We start from the raw sequence: 9560 nt of genomic DNA, 5'->3' as shown, positions 1-9560 counted from the left end.
CTCCATCATGAATTCCTAATGAGTAAGAGGTGACCTGATTTTTAAATGAGATGAAATGAATTGTTGTTGGAGGAGACTTTGACGATTCAACTACATCGAACACTCATTGGTGTGCCTTTGCAGCCGCTAAACCAACTCTGGTATGATTATTGATAATTGTGGAACAAGGCCAAACCTGATCACTGAGATCAATTCTTGCATGTATCCGAAGAGCAAGCAAGAATTTAAAAATATGCAACCTAAATTACTTGATTAACAAAGTGGAGTTATGATGATTCATAATACATGAGGTCTCGTCGACTCTTGTGTCTACTTTTATAATAGTAGACGCTATAACTCAACCAAACAAAACCCAAATGCTAACTCAATGCCATAAGGGGATATTTAAGGAGGGACAAAGGGGGTTCAATAAGCCCAAGGAGAAATAAGGGGCGGATCCATCCCTAAATGAGTTTCATCTGTAAGTACAGACTCTAAAAAATGTTTATGTTCTTTTAATACGAAATACATGGCCCTGGACACAAAGTGAGATGGGGTGACACCTATGGATAATAATGGACAAAATTAAGAACTGTCATCTTATATATTTCATAGATGTCTTAATGGGTCATTATGGCACCCTCAAAGTCTCAAAACTCCACTAGAAACAACATCTTCATTCTCATATGTTGGATGCCTTCTTCATGCTTGCTCATGCTCCAATATTTGCCCCTCTTATCCATGCTAGGTCCTTAGTTCCTTAACAATACAAACATATTTCATTTATGCAGTATTATAGTCTTATGGACACTAGCAAAAGTTCCTAAAAAAGGAACTACCTGATAATTAAGTTGACACACACAACCTCTAGTGCTTAGTCCTTGTCTTTCTGTTACTTGAGGAGGTGCGACTATGGGGGTGGTGAATGATGTCAACTATTCTTCACAACTGTAAGCACGTGGTGCAGAATCTGGACGCAGTCAAGGAAAGGAGACACATCTCGAATCTTGAGATCTCCTTAAGGAAGCATGCCAACGCTAGAGCCCAGCTTATGATCCTTTGGTAGACCAACATTTGTAGACGGAGAGCCAGGATATGAGGCTATTCTTTGGGCGATGAAAATACTAAGTTTTTCCACACCACCGTCAATTGTCACCACAGAAAAATAGGAACAGTCTAATGATTAAAGATGGAATCAAATTCTTCGGAGATCAGGACAAGCTCGCGATGCCACTGAGTTCTTGACCAACATCTTTGGCAAGCACTATGACTCCCTGCCCACCGTAGACCCCTCAGAGCTATATGAATGGATGGATATGAGTCCCCTGGAAGTGTCGTTCTCTTAGGGAGAGACCGCTGTTGTGATTCAACGAGCCCTCAACAACCGTAGCCCTGGGCCAGACGGCTATACCAACGAGTTTTACAAGTTCTTCAAAGGGCTTCTGAAGGAGGACTTGCTGAAGTTTTTCAACGAGTTATGAGCACTACATCAACCTGCAAGGCATCAACACTGCTAATACCGTGTGGTCGTGCCAAAGAAAGAAAACCCAACAAATATCAAGGACTTCTGGCTGATTTCTCTTGTTCATAGTGTGCCAAAGCTCATAACCAAGGTCCTTGCTGTTCGGCTGCAATGTTGGATTGCCGACCTCATTCATCCCTTGCAATCTGGCTTTCTGCTGGGTCGGTGCATTGTTGAGAACATTGCACTTGCGACTAAGTTTATACAAGAGGCCAAGAGAAGGAAGATATCGATGATTGCTCTGAAGCTTGATTTCTAGAAGGCATTCGATAGTGTCAGCTGGGATGCCCTCCACCATGTACTAGCTGCTAGAGGTTTGGTGCAAGATGGATAAGATGGGTGTCTGGCATTCTCTCGTCCAGCTCGTCTCGCATCATGATCAATGGCACACCTGGGGAGAGGATCGTATCCAAAGGTGGCCTGAGACAGGGTGATGCCCTATCACCATATCTCTTTATCATTGTTCCAGACATCTTACAACAACTATGCAATAAGGAGCATAGGGCAGGGAACCTCAAACATCCTCTTGGCATTGATGGACCTTTCCCTATCCTACAATATGCAGACAATACGTTGCAGCTCATTCAAGGGGAGATGCAACAGATGCAGCTTGTCAAGAGGAATCTGGATGCTTTTTTGGACTTCACTAGCCTTAAGATCAACTGCCACAAGATCACCTTTGTGCCCATATGCTTGGATCAAGAAGTTTGTCAGGCAATACTTGAAATGCTACAGTGTTAGACGACATCATTCCCTTGTACTTATCTGGGGTTGCCCCTTCTCAAGATCAAGCATAAGATGTTGATGCATGCCATACATAAGGTCGATAAGAGATTATCGGCTGGCTAGCCACCTTTCTGTCTTGGGGAGGTCGGCTGACTCTTATCAGTGTCGTGCTTGCAGCAATCGCCAACTATTTCATGGGTTGTTTCTTATGGCCCAAGCAGTCCATCCAGAAGCTAGAACAGATTTTGAGAGGCTTTTTGTGGCAAGGAAAGAATAGTGCTAAGGGGGACCAGTGTCTTGTGGCATGGGAGCGGGTCATGTTGCCCATAATAATTGGGGGGGGAGTACGAGATCTTCAGGCACACAACATGGCAATGATATGTAGATTCATGGTTAAGATCTTAAACAACACTGAGGTCCCGTGCTACAAATGGTTTGCTATCAAGTACTACCAGAAGGAGCTCTGTTGGTATGACCATAGTCGAGATACTGCCATTTGGCATGCTTAAAGTCGTCTTACAGCTGGTTATGGAGGCTACTAGATTCATGCTTGGTGATGGATCTACGGTTTCCTTCCGGTATGACCTCTAGCTTGATTGTGGTTGCCTTAAGTTTACCTTCCCAACACTGTTCACTTTCTCCATGTCCAAATTCTGCACGAAAGAATCCCAATACTGTGATGGCCACTTGGATGTTCAGCTGCATCCAAACCTAACCCTTAGGGTGACATAACAGCTGGAGGCACTTAATGAAATAATGACCACTGTTCATCCACAGGTAGATGCACTACTGCAGGATGCTGCTAATGTGACACTACGATCAGAGACCCTTCGACGAAATTGTGTGTGATGTAATAATCGCAAACAGTGGTGTAAAAAACGTCAAAAAAGGTACAAAACATTTGCCATGATGGATGCATCAAACACAGTTCAGATTTTTGTTGCGTGTGCAATTCAGGGCATACGGTTCAATTTAATTAATTGTTTGCGATGAGGAGGAACAAAAGAAACGGGTTGCCAGATGAAGGCGTGTGCGATGTAGAGCATATGGTCCACTCGGATGAACTATTTGTGATGAGTCGGAACAACAGAAACGGGCAGCCAGATGAAGGTGTGTGCGATATACGGCATACAGTTCACTCGGATGAACTTTTTGCGTTGAGCCAAGAGAACAGAAACGGTTCAACTTAACAAGATGTGTGTGATACACGACAAACAGGTCTGTAATCGGAAATGTGTGGAGTGCTCCACCCAAACCAGGTTGTTGGTGTACACCACCAAGGGCTCCGTGAACCTTCAATGGGTGCCCACCATGGCATGCATGGTGAACTGCTGCTCATCATCGACAGCCGCTGGGAGCGCCATTGGAGCCGCGCATGATACCCTCTAGGAACTTGTCGTGTTGGGTGTGATTCTTGCAATGGTGGGGCGCGATCAAAAGGTTGAAGAGACACAAGAGGCTTAAATGGCAGCTCTAACAAATGGGGGCCAGCCAGCCTGTAATCGTCACATCTTGTCACGACGTTCATAGCGGAGGATTCCAGTGCACACCATAGTTTGACCACATGTGGGCTCGAAGAGGCGCCAAATGTATCGTTGGTGAGCCTGTTCCCCCGCTACCGCGCAAGCTTCCTGCCCGGCTTGGTTTGCCATGCATCGGCTAGAAGAAGGACAAATCATGGGCATTTATTGGCTAAAAGCTTTGTAAAAACAAAGTGTGTGGAATGACTTCGGTCATAAGTTTACCCGTGGGTGATGAGGTCAAAGTTACACAGAAGGGTAATGATGGACACTCAAGTGCGATAATTAATTATGCGCTCTACAGGGCACACGATGGAAGAAACCAACTGTGTGCAATGATGTCAAAGATCGCAGTTGAATTAGCTATACAGATCGTTTGCTGTGAAATCGACAAGGTAAACAAATTTGAGAATGGTTAATAAAATCAAATCTAAGACCATTGCATATTAAGGTCAAAATAGTGCTACCAATATACGAGTCTCATACAATGCCATTTCAATGATTGTACACAAAAGCTCGAAATATTACAAGGTTCAAATTCCAGAGTTATATGGCTCAAATTCAAAGACTACAAGGTCCAACTGATATTAGGAATGAAATTCAGCTCATCAGCTGCAAACGCTCATGCTAATCCGCTGAACATAGATATCAGAGAGGTTAAACCAATATTACCACTTCTAAGTCTGGTTTCGAAACCTCACAACTTTTGCAAAGGGGTCAACCACTGAGAAGTCATGTATGGGGTTGACATGATGAGTTCCAATTACTCTGTCATCTGAAGTTCCAAAATGAAATTCAGAATTTTTGGAGCCTATTCCATTCTGCCACAGGTGCTGGCGCTGATCAACAAACCATTCATTTTTGCAAAATAAATGTAGGGTAAACCTTAGTACCTTCAGCACCCTTGCTCTGACAACAAAGAACCTGGCGAATATAATCTCCAGTAAGGTCCCTCGGTAGGAGTTCAAAGTAACTTCCGAGAGATGCAGATCTAGGCATTCAACATGATTGTTATATTGTATCACATTATCCACCACTGGGCCTAATCTTATCTACAAAAGAAGAAAACGTGTTAGGGCCTAGATGGAGTTTTGAACACTACTACATGCCTATTTGGTTTGCAGGATTTGTAAAATGCACTAACATGCCATCTTCGATCTGACATGATTAACATGGGCATTAACATGCCATCTTCGATCTTCACAAGATGTTGGGGTGGATGAAAAGTTCCCTAAGAAAACTAGTACATATGAATCCAAAGGAGAAATGCACATGGATTGTAACCATATAGATCAAGCATTGTCATTGTAAACTTGGAAAAGGAGACATCTATGTACTGAAATCCTCCAAAAGAATCCTTTAGAAATTGTAGTACATTGTCATCGTAAACTTGGAAAAAGGTGTCACAAATTGAACTCCCTTATGGTTAACATTTAACAAGAAAGGAAAATCACCTCGATATATAGCTTCTCCAGGCACGGAAAGCATCTCAGGAAACTAACAACTTGCTCCAAGTTGGGGCCGATAGATTCTAGAGCCAAGACCTTCACTGTGCGCAGTTTTGCGGTCAAGCTTGTCGGAATCATTTTCTGAATGACAGACAAACGAACTTCTTCAAAATTAGAAATAATGTTAATTTGTAGAAGGAGAGTTAGAAGGCGGCTATTGTACCTGAACGGGTGTGGATCCAATAATGAGTTCGGAGTATTTGTCAAGCGAGTAGCCCAACACTGTCAATTTCGGCGCAGAAATTACATTGATTCTTGTTGGACCTACTTGATCAAGTACAAGTAATCTCTCAAGTGCAGGTGTGTCCTCAGTGACCATACCGTGGTACACATCTTGTGATGTCTTCCTGCTGAACCAGCAACACACATAAATAGTCCGGAGAGTCATGGAGGTGATATGGAATGTACTCAACCCATTGATCGCCTGAAGATGAAGATACTCGAGTGCAGTACAGCCACGGAGCAGGCGCTCCATGTCACCATTTGAGAGGAAGATGGCGATGAGCTCGAGGTGCTTCAGTCGTGGTAGAATAAGAGCGGGTGCGTCATTAAGGGGGGATGGCAGTTCCTGAACTTGGCGATGCGTAGCGTGGGCGCGAGGCGGAGCGCGGACGTTGGCAGCGAGCGCATATGCCCATCATCAAAAGTGAGCTCTCGAGCTGATCTAGGGCAGGGGATCGGAACCATTCGTCAAGCTTGGATGGGTCCCTGCCGTTGGAATGGAACTTGCCCATTCTAAGGCCTCTGGTTGGGCCAAGGTGACTGCCGAGGATCTTGGAGAACGCATCCAAGCTTTTGCGATAACCATGGCAGAGCTCGTGGGTGTCGACAAGGTCGAGAGGGGTGGAGTTCCATAGGCGGTGCCACCATCGGGAAAGGACGGTTGTCCATGCCCCACATTTGATTGGGAGGAGGAAGATGATGAATGCCAACATATTATCGGGGAGGCTGCTGATGAAGTCAAGGCCTTCTGGAGTCACTTGCGGTTCTAGCTCGCCCCGCCTCCGCTTGTTGGCAGCCATGTTCTCCACCTTCGGAGTCTCCTTGTTAGCGGCGCTTTCTAATAGAAATGGGAGTACAGGGGATATTTAGTTAATACATGGCAATAGAAAAGTGTATTGGTAACTATAAGTTATTAGGTAGGAATATAGTAAGAAAAGGGAATAACAATTGGTTGGTTAAATACTACACAATTCATTTGACATTGTTGGGTAAGTCAACATGTAGGTAGTTGAAAAGAAAACTTACTTCGAACAAAGTCTGGACAGATGATTTTGTCGGGGAAGTTAGCATATATCTCATGACCATGCCCTTTTATGTGCAGTGCAATTTTAGTGCCAGCTTTCAGTACATAAAAGTTAGAAATTTCTTTCCAAAAGCCAGCGCCAAAATAGGAGTCCCCATGTTCATCAAGTCTTACGGTAGCAACAATTGTAAATCCATAGTTTGTGTGCAGTATGACATCCGTGCAGCCTTGATCTATGTAAAGGGAAAACTGTGCACTACATAATCTATTGCATAGCAAGGGATGCGCTGTAGAAAATGGTAGGATTGTTAAAGAAAATATGGTAACATGCAAATATGGGCCTAAATTGAAAGAACTGTACAATAGTTGAAATCGAAGGATAAAAATCTATAATTAAACAGATAGGGTAAACATGATGTCATGTAAATATGAGAGTAATCAAAAGAACAATACATCATTAATCTGCCTAATATAGAAAGGAGAGGGGGGAATCCCCTTTGACGTATATGGTGCATGTGGCACCTTTTATCCAAATGTAGCAATATTTAGAATATGTTAAGGAAAGTAGGCCATGCCAACCGATTTAGGGTGAGATTGAACATACCGCGCACATCCTCAAGTCATCTGGTACGGTGAGATGGAATCTCTGGCGGAGGCTGAAAAGTCCTGATGTGTCGGCGCACTGTACACTCTATGAATGAAAGAAAACCCTCAAATCACCTCGAATAAAAATGAATTCACGGCGATTTCCGCCGGGTGATTAAAAGAGGCAGATGAGCTGGGATAAGAGATGAGATAATATCTCATTAAATTAGTTACCTTGTTGTCCATGAGAAAGAACCCTCAGTACGGCAGATTCCCCAACCGAGCGGAGCTGGGTCGACCGCGAGCAGCGTCGAGAAAGTCGATGGCGATAGGCGGCGGCAAGCAGAAGTGGTGAAATGCGGTGGGGTTTGCCGGTAGCCTGGCGGCGGCGGCAGGCGGCGAGCTAAGTGGTTACCGGCGCGATAGACGGTGCCATGCATAGACACGGAGGAGCTTGTCCAAGTGTGAATGGGGACCGGAGGCAGGGTGGCGGGCGGGGGTGAGGGTTTTTGTGACGTGAGGATGGCGAGGGTTTTCTTTTTTCTTTTTTGAATTTGGTGGTGAGGGTTTTGTGTCCCACAAAGAATTTTGGAGGCAACGGTTTGCTAGAGCCAACCGTGTGTGATTGATGCAACAGGCAAAACAAAAGTCATTGCACACGGTTCCAATTTTGGGAACCTTGTGCGATTGACGTACTACCTCCATCCTGGTTTATTGGTCCCCTTTGTAATTTGTACCAAATTTCGACCAAATATTTAACTAATAAATGTTTATGCATGTCACCAAAAATTATAATATTGAATACTGTTCAAATACGCATCCAAAGATATAATTTCTGTTGACCTGCACTAACATTTTGTTGGTTAAATCTTTGGTCAACATTTAACACAAATTACAAAGGGGACCAATAAACGAGGACGGAGGTAGATTCCATCAACCGAACTAATCGCATCCATATCCCACAGTTAGACATAAGTAAACACAGATTAAACATACTCAGACATAGATAATAAGCGTACGCATACACAAGCATAGGTCAACCGTCATTAAGCATGCTCAACCGTACATAGTTCGATCCCACATCTCATCTCACATGCCTGCATGATCCTGAAGCTTCTCCAGGTACTCGGCATACGCGTCGTGCGCCACCCTGCGAGAATACTTCTGCTTCCTCTTGCATGCGCCAGAACACTTTGATACTCATCATGAAGCTCGTGGTTGCAAAATGGGCATCGATAGCCTCCGTCCCAGGTCCTAATACACCTGTTATGCATTCCCGCATAAAGCTCCCTCAGGATTTGCCTCTTGTACCTCCTCTAGACATCTTCATCCTCGTTGTCCACATCGTCAGACAGCACCTATACAAATAGTAAAAAAAATGTGGCATAAAATTAATGGTTACAAACTAATCTCTAGCGAACATTTGGCAGTTGCCAAAAATGGCATCAAATCAATGATTACATGCCGTGAAGTAGGATTAGGAATTTCTAGCTATTTATTTATACATATCCAGAGATTATGGTTCGACTTTTAAGCACATTCGTCTATGTACAAACCAATCTTGAAGAAAATAATGGCACAAACATATGTAGGTCATTCAAAATCAATTGTCAAGTCCTGGCTAGGAATTATTAGCATGAACACTAACCCTAGTCGGATTACTAGCAGAAATCATTTCCATAAATGAAACAACTAATCACTTATCACTTGTACCATTCAAACAATCAATACACTACACGGATCTAATGAAACTTACTCAGATTTCATGGATTGGGAGAACATAACCATAGGATTTCTATTCCAAAAACGGGGAGGCAGTAGTAACCAGAGAAACCCTGGGATCTATTTGACACATAAATGGGTATAGATGACTAACCAATTGTCCATCTCGTCGAAGTCGTCGCGGGAGTGGTCATCAGAGTCGTCACCCGAGTCGTCACCAGAGTCGGTGTGGAACTCCGCCTCCAGCTGTGGAATCTCGGCGTCGTCGATGATGTCAAGTTGCACTGATAACTCGTCGGCGGTGATGGCAACCTCTATCTCCATCTCCACGCCGTGTTCCGGTGCTTTAGCAGCCCCGGCGTCGCCACTCCCTCCGATGGGGTGCTTCGGCGGCATCCTCATACACTGACAGCTTTGATGACTGAGAGCGGCGTCGAGGATGAAAGTGGAGAGAGAGGATTGTGTGTGTGGAAAGGATGGGGGTGCGGCCACTCAGGCGCACCACTAATATGGAGTAGTGGGAGAGAGGCGGGCGGCGGTCTAACATGTTTTGGCAAAATGCAGTTGATGATTGTCCTACACGACACTTGATACTCACGTATGACGCTTTTTGTGGGCCCGCGAGGTCGTCGTCCATCACTTTGACGAACAGCCGGTAGTGAGGTTAATTTGACCAGGAAGGTAGAATCTTTTTTGTTTGTGTTATGGTGGTATATAGTAAGCGTCGAAGAGGTGGGAGGGGACTAGCATAT

The sequence above is a fragment of the Triticum dicoccoides genome, chromosome 2B (genome assembly GCF_002162155.2).
Source record: "Triticum dicoccoides isolate Atlit2015 ecotype Zavitan chromosome 2B, WEW_v2.0, whole genome shotgun sequence".
Lineage (NCBI taxonomy): Eukaryota > Viridiplantae > Streptophyta > Magnoliopsida > Poales > Poaceae > Triticum > Triticum dicoccoides.
This window is presented reverse-complemented; position numbering follows the sequence as displayed.